Source organism: Palaemon carinicauda, chromosome 3 (genome assembly GCF_036898095.1).
Source record: "Palaemon carinicauda isolate YSFRI2023 chromosome 3, ASM3689809v2, whole genome shotgun sequence".
Taxonomy (NCBI): domain Eukaryota; kingdom Metazoa; phylum Arthropoda; class Malacostraca; order Decapoda; family Palaemonidae; genus Palaemon; species Palaemon carinicauda.
The window spans coordinates 47,982,418-47,997,417 of NC_090727.1; the positions used below are offsets into that span (position 1 = coordinate 47,982,418).

At 39.6% G+C, this 15,000-nt stretch overlaps 2 protein-coding genes across 2 annotated transcripts in view; one reads left to right on the forward strand and one right to left on the reverse strand.

The window, feature by feature from the left end:
* The window catches only part of LOC137637358 (uncharacterized), a 205,885-nt gene that overhangs the window by 71,139 nt on the left and 119,746 nt on the right, over positions 1 to 15,000 (reverse strand). The gene's annotated exons all lie outside the window — the stretch shown is intronic.
* LOC137638857 (uncharacterized) overlaps positions 14,976 to 15,000 on the forward strand; it is a 57,081-nt gene continuing 57,056 nt past the window's right edge. The window contains exon 1 of the mRNA XM_068371269.1: positions 14,976 to 15,000. This exon is cut by the window's right edge and continues 226 nt beyond it. The gene's annotated coding sequence lies outside the window, so the exon portion shown is untranslated.

The window sequence follows — 15,000 nt, forward strand, 5'->3', positions numbered from 1 at the left end:
ATCAAACCGAAAGGGAGAATTAATTGCAAAATGTATAAACAACGAAGAGGCCATATCCTAAGTCTGAAGAGGAGTGAAGAAAGATGATTGCAAAAAGTATAAAAAATTAAGAGGCAATAGGTCAGAGGAGAAGCGAGGAAAAATGATGAATGCAGAGAAAAGGAAATAAAAAAGAAAAAAAAATTGCTTCTTTCCTCCCTAAAGAGAAAGCAAATTCACCGGACGAGAGAAATCTCCCTTCGTAGAAATATTGAGGTTTTGCAAGTGACTATAGTTAAGTCAGTTGCTCATTAACCTGGAAAGAGGGCACTTCGAAAATCATTGTTGTGAACTTTTGAAAAAATACCTCATATATAATTATTTAGTGGCTCGAAGTTAAAAAAAAAGTCTTATCTCTCTACTTTCAAAAACACAAAGAAAGGAGACGAAAGTGGGTCGAAATATAGGAATGATTTTACACCAGGGTACCACAACAGTTGTTGATATATATATATATATATATATATATATATATATATATATATATATATATATATATATAAATATAAAGGTATTTAGGTATACATATATACATTTATGCAGAACAACCACAGGGAAAATGAAAATACGAAATATACGATCAAGTCCTGACTAGTTTCGTGATACTTCTTCAGACGACTGATTTATTGAGAGAGGTTTCTTTACATTTTATAGGGAAAGTAAACGTACGAACATACATAAAGAGGCTTAGAGAACAATGACACTCCCTTACCAGTTAACTGGGCTGAGGTCAGGTGTTAACTGGGCGGAGATCCAACCTCATTGGACACCTGGAAAAAAGGGTCATTTCTGGTGGCGGGTAAATTCTTGTTTTTGACTTTCAGTACAGTTTATTTATATGAATAACGGTAGCCTTATCTATATAAATACATAACCAAAACTATTTGTATATGTAAAACACATCTATATGTAAATATATAAAAAAGACATATACATACGTATACACAGACGGGCATCCATACACAAGCATGCATAATATATACATACCCATATACATACGTGTACACATACTGGTATACATATACAGACACATACATAGACTTACATATAAATTCTTTTTTACACATGATTAACATGCATACATACACTTATATATACATATATATACACATATATATACATATACTTATATATACATATATATACACATATATATACATATACACATATATATACACACATACATATACATATATATACATGCATATACACACATACACATATACACATTTACATATACAAATAGTTTTGGTTATGTATTTATATAGATAAGGCTACCGTTATTCATATAAATAAACTGTACTGAAAGTCAAAAACAAGAATTTACCCGCCACCAGAAATGACCCTTTTTTTCCAGGTGTCCAATGAGGTTGGATCTCCGCCCAGTTAACACCTGACCTCAGCCCAGTTAACTGGTAAGGGAGTGTCATTGTTCTCTAAGCCTCTTTATGTATGTTCGTACGTTTGCTTTCCCTATAAAATGTAAAGAAACCTCTCTCAATAAATCAGTCGTCTGAAGAAGTATCACGAAACTAGTCAGGACTTGATCGTATATTTCGTATTTTCATTTTCCCTGTGGTTCTTCTGCATCTGAGCATCACGTTTTCCTGTGATTTTTACGCATATACATTTTTATATACATATATACATATATATATATATATATATATATATATATTTATATACATATTTATATATATATGCATATATATGCAAACATATATATATATATATATATATATATATATATATATATATATATATATATATACATATATATATATATTATATGCATACATATATATGTATATATATATATATATATATATATATATATATATAAATATGTATATATATGTGTATATATATATATATATATATATATATATATATATATATATATATATATATACAGTATATATATGTATATATGTGCATCCATACATATATATATATATATATATATATATATATATTTATATATATATATATATATTTATATATATATATATATATATATATGAATTCATATATATATATATATAATATATATATATATATATATATATGAATTCATATATATATATATATATAATATATATATATATATATATATGAATTCATATATATATATATATATATATATATATATATAATATATATATATATATATATATATATGAATTCATATATATATATAGATATATATATATATATATATATATATATATATATATCTATATATATATATATATATATATATATATGAATTCATATATATAATATATATATATATATATATATATATATATATAAATATGTGTGTGTGTGTGTGTACCGTATTTGAAGGCATGACTACGCATTTTTTCCCTAGGTCAAGTTCAAGATATCCCGAAGGCCTAGGTCCTAGGCTAATCTCTCTGAGATTCACTAACCCAGCTTACGCTCAGTACTTTTACCTGCCCTAAACTTTATTCATAGTTATTTAATTCCTATGCTATTATTGTATTATTAAAATGAAATGGTAAAAATTAGACAAAGGTGAGAATTGAGAGGAAGGGGGGGGGGGGACGGTGAAAGAAAAGTGGGAATGACGAGAGAATCGTGATAATGAACGGGAAATGAGGGGATAGTGGAAAAGTGTTGTAGATAGAATAAAGGAAGAAAGGGAACAGTTTCTTCAACCAAAGACTTACGCCGGAGAATCTTAAGAAGCGTAAACAATCCGAGGATATCCGTAAGAAACCCATTGATGCCGCCAAGGCAATTGCCTTCAATGAAAACTTTAAATGAATACATGAATATATATATATATAGTATATATATATATATATATATATATATATATATATATATATATATATATATATATATATATATATGACATTGTCTATTTATTATAGACATCCGGAATCTTGAAGATCAAAGAGTTATTCATTCCTCCGCGAAGTTCAGAAGTGATTCTTTAATGGTTTTTCTTCCTTCTGAAGAGTCTTGATCTTCGTCTTCAAAGAATCTCGCCTTCGCCTGCAGATCCTCTGAAGACCCAGAGCTCCTTCAGGGAATCTGGAAGAACTCGGAATCTTCTGATTGCTTTCGTTCTTTTCAGTTAACTCTTATCGACTTTTTACCGCCAAAATACGATTTATCTTTTTTTTCAAGAATCGTTCGATTCCCATTCTTCATATTCTTGAAAACTTCGGCTTCAAGGAAAAAGGAGCGCTTTATAAATTTTCGCCTTTTCTGCAAAATCTCGTCAAAAATAAACAAAGTAAAAAGGGAAATCCTGCAATAAGAAAAAATCGTTTCAGCGTAAAAAAGGGATCTTTTCCGTTGAAGGCAACTGAAGATTTCCCATCCTTTCTAATGTCTTCGAGGAAGTACTCTCTCTCTCTCTCTTCTCTCTCTCTCTCTCATCTCTCTCTCTCTCTCTCTCTCTCTTGAGTCCTAGGGGCGTTGTAAAAAATCGAATATTTTCCGTTGAAGACAACTGAAGATTTTTCATCCTTCCAAGACAGTCTTCGAGGAATTAGTCGCTCTCTCTCTCTCTCTCTCTCTCTCTCTCTCTCTCTCTCTCTCTCTCTCTCTCTCTCTCTCGAGTCTTAAGGGCGTCGTAAAAAACGAATATTTTCCGCTGAAGAAAACTGAAGATTTCTCATCCTCCCAGAACTGTCTTCGAGGAATTACTCTCTCTCTCTCTCTCTCTCTCTCTCTCTCTCTCTCTCTCTCTCTCTCTCTCTCTCTCTCTCTCTCTCTGTTGAGTCTTAAGGGCTTCATAAAAAAACGGGGATCTTTTCCGTTGAAGACAACTGGGAGATTTCTCATCTTCCACAAAGATCTTTGAGTAATTTGTTGCCTCTCTCTCTCTCTCTCTCTCTCTCTCTCTCTCTCTCTCTCTCTCTCTCTCTCTCTCTCTCGTCTTAAGGGCTCCACAGCCAGTTAGATTTGTCTCCAGGACTAAGTTCGTCTTCAGACGATTACTGCTATTTTTCTTTAAATATAGCTTCAGTACATCGAGGGAGAGCCATCTGTATTTTTTGAACAATGTGGAACAGTGTTATTAATGGTGTTGTTTATAGTGTTATCAATGGTGTTGTTGGTGGTGTTACTAATGGTGTTACTAATGGTGTTGTTAATGGTGTTATCAATGGTGTTGTTAATGGTGTTATTAATGGTGCCATTACAGCACTTTTTAATGGTCTTCAAGAACAGCATTTGGAACGTAAGTATGATGTTTATACGACTCGAGAGACAAATGAGGATATTCAATCCTCATTTGCCTTCCGTGCTGTATCTTGGTTAGGCCTACTTCCCGCGCGGCCAGACCAATCTGAGTGCGGGGTATGGGAAAAAGTTTTCCAACGACTGGTGTTCTCAGTACCAGTTATAGGAGACCTCATTTGAAGACAATTAAAGATCTTCAGAGATGTGTAAAGCATATGGAAAGTCTTAGGATGGATTTGAACTCCGTTCCATTAATCGGCCCCCTTCCTCTCTAATTTTAAAATGGGAGTGCAGGATGGAACTCATTGTTCCAGGAGGGTGGGGGTTATGTTAGCCGGTATTTTAGGAAGCTTTTTATTGAAGAAAGTCTTATTTAAGAGGAAAAGCGAAACAAACGACGAGGAGCGGGGGCTTGAAAAAGCAATGGAAGAAGACGACATTAAATTTTGAACCTCCGCCGCGGCAAAACGGAGAGACAACCGAACAGAAAAACCAAAAATTAGAGGAATATCAGAAGGCGATAGAAAATTACGAAAAAAGAAGAAAATCCGCAGCTAATCGGGAGGATTACCTTCAAAGGAAAGTTCAACATCTAGAAGCTGATGCGCTTCTCAAGGAAAAGAAATATTTTGAGGAATATAATCGGTTACAAGAAGAACTATTGGGTTTTCTTAAAGAAGCAAAGGACGAAAATGCTACATTGAGAGAGCAATTCTTTCACTGCAATAATAAATTTCAAGATAAGTTAGACGCGCTAACGATAGAAAATATTTATATTAAACAGAAGTTGTTTGAAAATGAAATGAAGGTTGAATCCCTTGAGAATCAACTGACTTATGAGATAATGAATTATCAGACACTTCAGGTAAATTCAACAGAAAAGGAGGAGAAGAAGGGTGAGGAGGAGAAGAAGGTGGAGGAGGAGAAGAAGGTGGAGGAGGAGAAGGTGGAGGAGGAGAAGGTGGAGGAGAAGGAGGAAGAGGAGAAGAAGGTGGAGGAGGAGAAGGAGGAGGAGGTAGAAGAGGAGGAGAAGGAGGAGGAGGTAGAAGAGGAGGAGAAGAAGCTGGAGGAGAAGGAGGAGGGGCTTAGAAGAGGAGGAGGAGGAGAAGGTAGAAGATGATGAGAAGGAGAAGGTGGAGGAGGGAGGAGGAGAAGATAGAAGTGGAGGAGAAGGAGAAGGAGAAGGAGGAGGAGGAGAAGAAAGTGGAGGAGAAGGAGGAGGAGGAGAAGGTAAAAGAGAAGGAGGAGGAGGAGAAGGTAGAAGAGGATGAGGAGGAGAAGGAGAAGGTGGAGGAGGAGGAGAAGAAGGTGGAGGAGAAGGAGGAGGGGAGGAGGAAGAAAAGGAAGAGGAGGAGGAGGAGGAGGAGGAGAAAAGAAAAGGAAGAGAAGGAGGAGGAGGAGGAGGAGGAGGAGGAGGAAGAAAAGGAAGAGAAGGAGGAGGAGGAGGAGGAAGAAAAGGAAGAGGAGGAGGAGGAGGAGGAGGAGAAAGAAAAGGAAGAGGAGGAGGAGGAGGAGGAGGAGGAAGAGAAGGAAGAGGAGGAGGAGGAGGAGGAGGAGGAAGAAAAGGAAGAGAAGGAGGAGGAGGAGAAGAAAGTGGAGGAGAAGGAGGAGGAGGAGAAGGAAAAAAGAAGGAGGAGGAGGAGAAGGTAGAAGAGGATGAGGAGGAGAAGGAGAAGGTGGAGGTGGAGGAGAAGAAGGTGGAGGAGAAGGAGGAGGAGGAGGAGGAAGAAAAGGAAGAGGAGGAGGAGGAGGAGGAGGAGGAAGAAAAGGAAGAGGAGGAAGAGGAGGAGGAGGAAGAAAAGGAAGAGGAGAGGAGGAGGAGGAGGAGGAGGAAGAAAAGGAAGAGGAGGAGGAGGAGGAGGAGGAGGAAGAAAAGGAAGAGGAGAAGGAGGAGGAGGAGGAGGAGGAAGAAAAGGAAGAGAAGGAGGAGGAGGGAGGAGGAGGAAGAAAAGGAAGAGGAGGAGGAGGAGGAGGAGGAGGAGGAAGAAAAGGAGAGAAGGAGGAAGAGGAGGAGGAAGAAAAGGAAGAGGAGGAGGAGGAGGAGGAGGAGGAAGAAAGGAAGAGGAGGAAGAGGAGGAGGAGGAAGAAAAGGAAGAGGAGGAGGAGGAGGAGGAGGAGGAAGAAAAGGAAGAGAGGAGGAGGAGGAGGAGGAGGAAGAAAAGAAGAGGAGGAGGAGGAGGAGGAGGAGGAAGAAAAGGAAGAGAAGGAGGGGAGGAGGAGGAGGAAGAAAAGGAAGAGGAGGAGGAGGAGGAGGAGGAGGAAGAAAAGGAAGAGAAGGAGGAAGAGGAGGAGGAAGAAAAGGAAGAGGAGGAGGAGGAGGAGGAGGAAGAAGAAAAGGAAGAGGTGGAGGAGGAGGAGGAGGAGGAGGAGGAGGAAGAAAAGGAGAGAAGGAGGAAGAGGAGGAGGAAGAAAAGGAAGAGGAGGAGGAGGAGGAGGAGGAAGAAGAAAAGGAAGAGGAGGAGGAGGAGGAGGAGGAGGAGGAGGAGGAGGAGGAGGGAGGAAGAAAAGGAAGAGAAGGAGGAAGAGGAGGAGGAAGAAAAGGAAGAGGAGGAGGAGGAGGAGGAGGAAGAAGAAAAGGAAGAGGAGGAGGAGGAGGAGGAGGAGGAGGAGGAGGAAGAAAAGGAAGAGAAGGAGGAAGAGGAGGAGGAAGAAAAGGAAGAGGAGGAGGAGGAGGAGGAGGAAGAAGAAAGGAAGAGGAGGAGGAGGAGGAGGAGGAGGAGGAGGAGGAAGAAAAGGAAGAGAAGGAGGAAGAGGAGAGGAAGAAAAGGAAGAGGAGGAGGTGGAGGAGGAGGAAGAAGAAAAGGAAGAGGAGGAGGAGGAGGAGGAGGTGGAGGAGGAGGAGGAGGAGGAGGAAGAAAAGGAAGAGAAGGAGGAAGAGGAGGAGGAAGAAAAGGAAGAGGAGGAGGAGGAGGAGGAGGAAGAAGAAAAGGAAGAGGAGGAGGAGGAGGTGGAGGAGGAGGAGGAGGAAGAAAAGGAAGAGAAGGAGGAAGAGGAGGAGGAAGAAAAGGAAGAGGAGGAGGAGGAGGAGGAGGAAGAAAGAAAAGGAAGGAGGAGGGAGGAGGAGGAGGAGGAGGATGGAGGAGAGAAAAGGAAGAGAAGGAGGAAGAGGAGGAGGAAGAAAAGGAAGAGGAGGAGGAGGAGGAGGAGGAAGAAGAAAGGGAAGAGGAGGAAGAGGAGGAGGAGGAAGAAAAGGAAGAGGAGGAGGAGGAGGAGAAGAGCGTACAGCTGGTGCAAGGTAAGCAAATATTCAATTTCTTGATAAATTGTTCTGACAATTCTGTATTAAGTCATTTAATATTATATATGGGCACATTTGTCATGAGATCAATATGGTGAATTCCAGGTTACATGTGTTGGAACGCCACTATTCGTAAGCATCAGGGAGCGGGGAATAATATCTTTAATATACCGAAACTTTGTCTAATAGGAGCACATCTGTTTTTGGAAACATATGGATTTAAGGACCTTTATTTAATAAACCGCTATTGGCAGCAGCAACCACCCGAGCGGAATCCTTCTTGCAGGGGCTAATCGGGGGAGGAGACTGACGCGGTACCAGGAGACTGTAGAGTCTTCCTACAAAGCAAATATCTCAAGGATCCAAAATTACATATTTCAGCCCTTCAACGTTTAAATGTGTCGCATATGCGTTTGGTCTTTGACAGGGGCACCAAGAAGCGTTACTTAGAAGGGCTTGATAAAAAACTGAATGATGAAATATATTTAGCGCCCATATATAGAACCTATGACCACGAACCTGGGGTATACGATCCTGTGCAGAAACCCTTATACGAAATGTGTCTCCTCTACAGCTATGGCAGACAGTGAGAGAATACTACGGCCCTAACACAGTGCGCCCCTATCATTGGTTGACAAATAATTGTCAAACAATATTGAGGATATACTTCTCAAGTTTGGAGTTATCACCCTTCTGCATAAAGATATTACACCATTCTTTATCTATAAGGGTGTTGATATAATACGGGCGATAAAAACATCCTGTGTATCGAAAGAATAAGTGTTTAGAGTAGTGAAAGTCGTAGTGAGTGTTTAGTGTTATGAACATAATAGAAAAAAAGAAAAAAAAAGTGATTAATATTTTTAACGTTTCGGTTGAAATTTGGAGAAGATAGTTTCAATTTACTTTTGTAAAGAAATAGGTTTTTATGTGAGAGATATTGAAAGACAGAGAATCGATACCGAGTGGTTTCCAACCTTTGAGAACTAAAGGGAATAATCTGGAAGATGGATTCAGAAGAGGGAAGAAGTCACACTTGTTCTAGTATGCATTATTACTTGACAAAAATTCACCTGTACTGTTTCTTTGTCAGGTGAACAAATGCAGAAAAAACAGGTCTGACCTCTTCTAGTATGCTGTGTCCCTTGGAGAAGAACCCTTTGTACTGGAATAGTGGAACAGATGTGCCTTTGCTTGGGTGTACCAGTCATCTGGATTAAGACCCATTAAGAGACAGGGAATCAATGCCAAAAGGATTACGCCTTTCCAGACCTAAAGGGAATAATCTACAAGAAGCAATAAGCAGAGGGAGAAGTCACACTTGTTTTGTTCTAGTATGCATTATTCCTTGACAAAGATTCACCTGTACTGTTTCTTTGTCAGGTGAACAAATGCAGAAAAAACAGGTCTGACCTCTTCTAGTATGCTGTGTCCCTTGGAGAAGAACCCTTTGTACTGGAATAGTGGAACAGATGTGCCTTTGCTTAGGTGTGACAGCCATCTGGATTAAGACCCATTAAGACACAGGGAATCAATGCCAAGAGGATTACGCCTTTCCAGACCTAAAGGGAATAATCTACAAGAAGCAATCAGCAGAGAGAAGAAGTCACACTTGTTCTTGTATGCATTATTCCTTGACAAAGATTCACCTGTACTGTTTCTTTGTCAGGTGAACAAATGCAGAAAAAACAGGTCTGACCTCTTCTAGTATGCTGTGTCCCTTGGAGAAGAACCCTTTGTACTGGAATAGTGGAACAGATGTGCCTTTGCTTGGGTGTGACAGCCATCTGGATTAAGACCCATTAAGAGACAGGGAATCAATGCCAAGAGGATTACGCCTTTCCAGACCTTAAAGGAATAATCTACAAGAAGCAATCAACAGAGAGAAGAAGTCACACTTGTTCTAGTATGCATTATTCCTTGACAAAGATTCACCTGTACTGTTTCTTTGTCAGGTGAACAAATGCAGAAAAAACAGGTCTGACCTCTTCTAGTATGCTGTGTCCCTTGGAGAAGAACCCTTTGTACTGGAATAGTGGAACAGATGTGCCTTTGCTTGGGTGTGACAGCCATCTGGATTAAGACCCATTAAGAGACAGGGAATCAATGCCAAGAGGATTACGCCTCTCCAGACCTAAAGGGAATAATCTACAAGAAGCAATAAGCAGAGGGAAGAAGTCACACTTGTTTTAGTATGCATTATTCCTTGACAAAGATTCACCTGTACCGTTTCTTTGTCAGGTGAACAAAGGCAGAAAAAACAGGTCAGACCTCTTCTAGTATGCTGTGTCCCTTGGAGAAGAAACCTTTGTACTGGAATAGTGGAAGAGATGTGCCTTTGTTTGGGTGTGACAGCCATCTGGATTAAGACCCATTAAGAGACAGGGAATCAATGCCAGGAGGATTACGCCTTTCCAGACCTAAAGGGAATAATCTACAAGAAGCAATAAGCAGAGGGAAGAAGTCACACTTGTTCTTGTATGCATTATTCCTTGACAAAGATTCACCTGTACTGTTTCTTTGTCAGGTGAACAAATGCAGAAAAAACAGGTCTGACCTCTTCTAGTATGCTGTGTCCCTTGGAGAAGAACCCTTTGTACTGGAATAGTGGAACAAAAGTGGATTTGTTTGTGTGTGGCAACCATCTGGATTAAGACCCATTAAGACCCAGGGAATCAATGCCAAGAGGATTACGCCTTTCCAGACCTAAAGGGAATAATCTACAAGCAATCAGCAGAGGGAAGAAGTCACACTTGTTCTAGTATGCATTATTCCTTGACAAAGATTCACCTGTACTGTTTCTTTGTCAGGTGAACAGATGCAGAAAAAACAGGTCTGACCTCTTCTAGTATGCTGTGTCCCTTGGAGAAGAAACCTTTGTACTGGAATAGTGGAACAGATGTGCCTTTGCTTGGGCGTGACAGCCATCTGGATTAAGACCCATTAAGAGACAGGGAATCAATGCCAAGAGGATTACGGCTTTCCAGACCTAAAGGGAATAATCTACAAGAAGCAATCAGCAGAGGGAAGAAGTCACACTTGTTCTTGTATGCATTATTCTTTGACAAAGATTCACCTGTACTGTTTCTTTGTCAGGTGAACAAATGCAGAAAAAATAGGTCTGATCTCTTCTAGTATGCTGTGTCCCTTAGAGAAGAACCCTTTGTATTGGATTAGTGGAACAGAAGTGGATTTGTTTGAGTGTGGCAAACCATATGGATTAAGAGCCTTTAAAAGACAGGCAATCAATGCTAAGTGAATACTGGCTTTTCAAATCTTAAGGGAATAATCTGCATGATGGATTCAGAAAAGGGAATAAGTCACACTTTTTCTCGTATACATTGTTCCTTGACAAAGATTCACTTGTACTGTTTTTTTGTCAGGTGAACAAATGCAAAAAAAAACAGGTCTGACCTCTTCTAGTATGCTGTGTCCCTTGGAGAAAAATAATTTTGTACTTTCATAGTGAAGCAGAAGTGCCTTTGCTTGGGTGTGGATGCCATCTGGATTAAGACCCATTCAAAAACAGGCAATCAATGCCAAGTGTATTCCGGCTTTCAAGTTCTAAATTGAATAATCTGCTAGGTGATCCATAAAAGGGAGGAAGTCACACTTGTTCTAGTAGACATTATTCCTTGAAAAAGATTCACTTGTACTGTTTTCTTTGTTAGGGTGAACAAATGCAGAAGAAACAAGTCTGACCTCTTCTAGTATGCTGTGTCCCTATGAGAAGAATCCTTTGTACTGGAATAGTGGAACATATGTGCCTTTGCTTGGGTGTGTCAGCCATTTTAATTAAGAGCCAATATAAGACAGGCAATCAATGCCAAGAAGATTCCGGCTTTCCAGATCTAAATGGAATATTCCGGAAGATGGATTCGGAAGAGGGAAGAAGTCACACTTGTTCTCGTATGCAGTATTCCTTGACAAAGATTCACTTGTACTGTTTCTTTGTCAGGTGAACAAATCCAGAAGAAACAAGTCTGATATCTTCTGGTATGATGTGTCCTTTGGAAAAGAACCCTCTGTACTGTAATACTGGAACAGAGGTGCCTTTGATTGGGTGTGGGACCCATATGGATTAAGAGTCATTAATAGACAGGCAATCAATGCCAACTGGATTCCGGCTTTTCAGATCTGAACGAAATAATCTGCAAGATGGATTCAGAAGAGGGAAGAAGTCACACTTGCTCTCGTATGCATAAGAGCCATTAAAAGACAGGCAATCAATGCCAAGAGGATTGCAGCTTTCCCAATCTAAATGGAATAATCTGCAAGATGGATTCAGAAGAGGGAAGAAGTCACACTTGTTCTCGTATGCATTATTCCTTGACAAAGATTCAATCTTATTGTTTCTTTGTCAGTTGAACAAATTCAGAAGAAACAAGTCTGATGTCTTCTAGTATGCTGTGTCCATTGGAGAAAAACCCTTTGTACTGGAATAGTGGAACAGAAGTGCCTTTGTTTGGATGTGTCAGCCATCTGGATTAAGAGCCATTAAAAGACAGGCGATCAATGCTAAGTCAATTCCTGCTCTCCAGATCTAAAGGGAATAATCTGCAAGATGGATTCAAAAGAGGGAAGGAGTCCCACTTGTTCTAGTATGCATTATTCCTTGACAAAGATTCACCTGTACTGTTTCTCTATCAGGTGAACAAATGCAGAAGAAACTAGTCTGGCCTCTTGTGGTATGCTGTGTCCCAAGGAGAAAAACCCTTTGTACTCGAATAGTGGAACAGATGTGCCTTTGTTGGGGTTTGTCAGCCCCTTTTAATTAAGTGCCATTATAAGAAAGGCAATCAATGCTAAGTGAATTCCAGCTTTCCAGATCTAAAGGAAATAATCTGCAAGATGGATTCAGAAGAGGGAAGAAGTCACACCTGTTCTAGCAAGCATTATTCCTTGACAAAGATGTCAAGGAATAAGATGTCTAGTATGCTGTGTCCCTTGGAGAAGAACCCTTTGAACTGGAATAGTGGAACAAAAGTGCCTTTGTTTGGGTGTGGCACCCATCTGAATTTAGAGCCATTAAGACACAGGCAATCAATACTAAGTGGATTCCGGCTTTCCAGATCTAAATGGAATATTCCGGAAGATGGATTCTGAAGAGGGAATAAGTCACACTTGTTCTCGTATGCAGTATTCCTTGACAAAGATTCACCTGTACTGTTTCTTTGTCAGGTGAACAAATGCAGAAAAAACAGGTCTGACCTCTTCTAGTATGCTGCGTCCCTTGGAGAAGAAACCTTTGTACTGGAATAGTGGAACAGATGTGCCTTTGCTTGGGTGTAACAGCCATCTGGATTAAGACCCATTAAGAGACAGGGAGTCAATGCCAAGAGGATTACGCCTTTCCAGACCTAAAGGGAATAATCTACAAGAAGCAATCAGCAGAGGGAAGAAGTCACACTTGTTCTAGTATGCATTATTCCTTGACAAAGATTCACCTGCAGTTTCTTAGTCAGGTGAACAAATGCAGAAAAAACAGGTCTGACCTCTTCTAGTATGCTGTGTCCCTTGGAGAAGAAACCTTTGTACTGGAATAGTGGAACAGATGTGCCTTTGCTTGGGTGTGACAGCCATCTGGATTAAGACCCATTAAGAGACAGGGAATCAATGCCAAGAGGATTACGGCTTTCCAGACCTAAAGGGAATAATCTACAAGAAGCAATCAGCAGAGGGAAGAAGTCACACTTGTTCTAGTATGCATTATTCCTTGACAAAGATTCACTTGTACTGTTTCTTTGGCAGGTGAACAAATGCAGAAGAAACAAGTCTGATCTCTTCTAGTATGCTGTGTCCCAAGTCTGATGTCTTCTATTATGCTGTGTCCCAAGTCTGATGTCTTCTAGTGTGCTGTGTCCCTAGGAAAAGAACCTGTTGTACTGGAATATTGGAACAGATGTGCCTTTCATTGGGTGTGTCAGCCCCTTGGATTAAGAGCCATTATAAGACAGGCAATCAATGCCAAGAGGATTACGCCTTTCCAGACCTAAAGGGAATAATATACAAGAAGCAATCAGCAGAGGGTAGAAGTCACACTTGTTCTAGTATGCATTATTCCTTGACAAAGATTCACCTGTACTGTTTCTTTGTCAGGTGAACAAATGCAGAAAAAACAGGTCTGACCTCTTCTAGTATGCTGTGTCTCTTGGAGAAGAACCCTTTGTATTGGAATAGTGGTACAGAAGTGCCTATGTTTGGGTGTGGCAGCCATATGGATAAAGAGCCATTAAAAGACAGGCAATCAATGCTAAGTGAATTCCAGCTTTCCAGATCTAAAGAGAATAATCTTCAAGATAATATAGTGGAACAGATATGAACTGGCATCCAAAGACCATACACAGACGCAAGTGAACTAACATGTCTGAGGCCTTTGTCCTGCATTAGAGTAATCATGAATGATGATGAGGAAATGAATAATAATTCCTGAATGAAAATTAGCAGATATTAACTGGCATCAAAAGACCATACACAGACGGAAGTGGACTAACATGTCTGAGGCCTTTGTCCTGCATTCAAATGATCATGGATGATGATGAGGAAAACGAATAATAATCCATGAATGAGAATTTGCAGATATGAACTAGCATCAAAAGACCATAGAAAGACGGAAGTGGACTAACATGTCTGAGGCCTTTGTCCTGCATTTGACTAATCATAGATGATGATGAGGAAAAGGAATAATAATCCATGAATGAGAATTCGCAGATATGAACTGGCATCAAAAGACCATACACAGACGGAAGTGGACTAACATGTCTGAGGCCTTTGTCCTGCATTCGACAAATCATGGATGGTGAAGAGGAAAACGAATAATAATCCATGAATTAAAATCAGCAGATATAAACTGGCATAGAAACACCATACACAGACGGAAGTGGATTAACATGTCTGAGGCCTTTTTCCTGCATTCGACTAATCATGGATGATGATGAGGTAAACGAATAATCCATGAATAAAAATCAGCAGATATAAACTGGTGTAGAAAGACCATACACAGACGGTAGTGGACTAACATGTCTGAGGCCTTTGTCCTGCTTTCGACAAATCATGGATTAAATGCAAACAAAACCTTTCAATGATCACCTCAAGCTCCTTCCCAATCTTCATCAAAATTGAAAGACATTGAGACAAATATGACACAATCACAACGTTTGGCTAAAGATAAAATCGATTTTTTTGCCGATCATCTAAATATAAGGTGGAATCTTTGGCATTTCAGATTCTTGAGCATCATACAACCTTGTCTAATTGTGAATATCCTCATTTAAGTTCAATGTTTAATTAGTATTATTCTGTTGTCATTAGATAACAACACTTGACGATGTTTGTTGTTGAGGTGAAGTTTGGGATGGGCGCTGGGCAGGATGCAGCTGGAGTCTTATCTTTGATATCCTGTGTTGTGACGTCACAGAACTTGACTCTTGGCTTATATTTGTAAAGGGAATCATTTCAGTAGTATAAAGTGCTTCACATCGATACCTAACGGCGGTTTT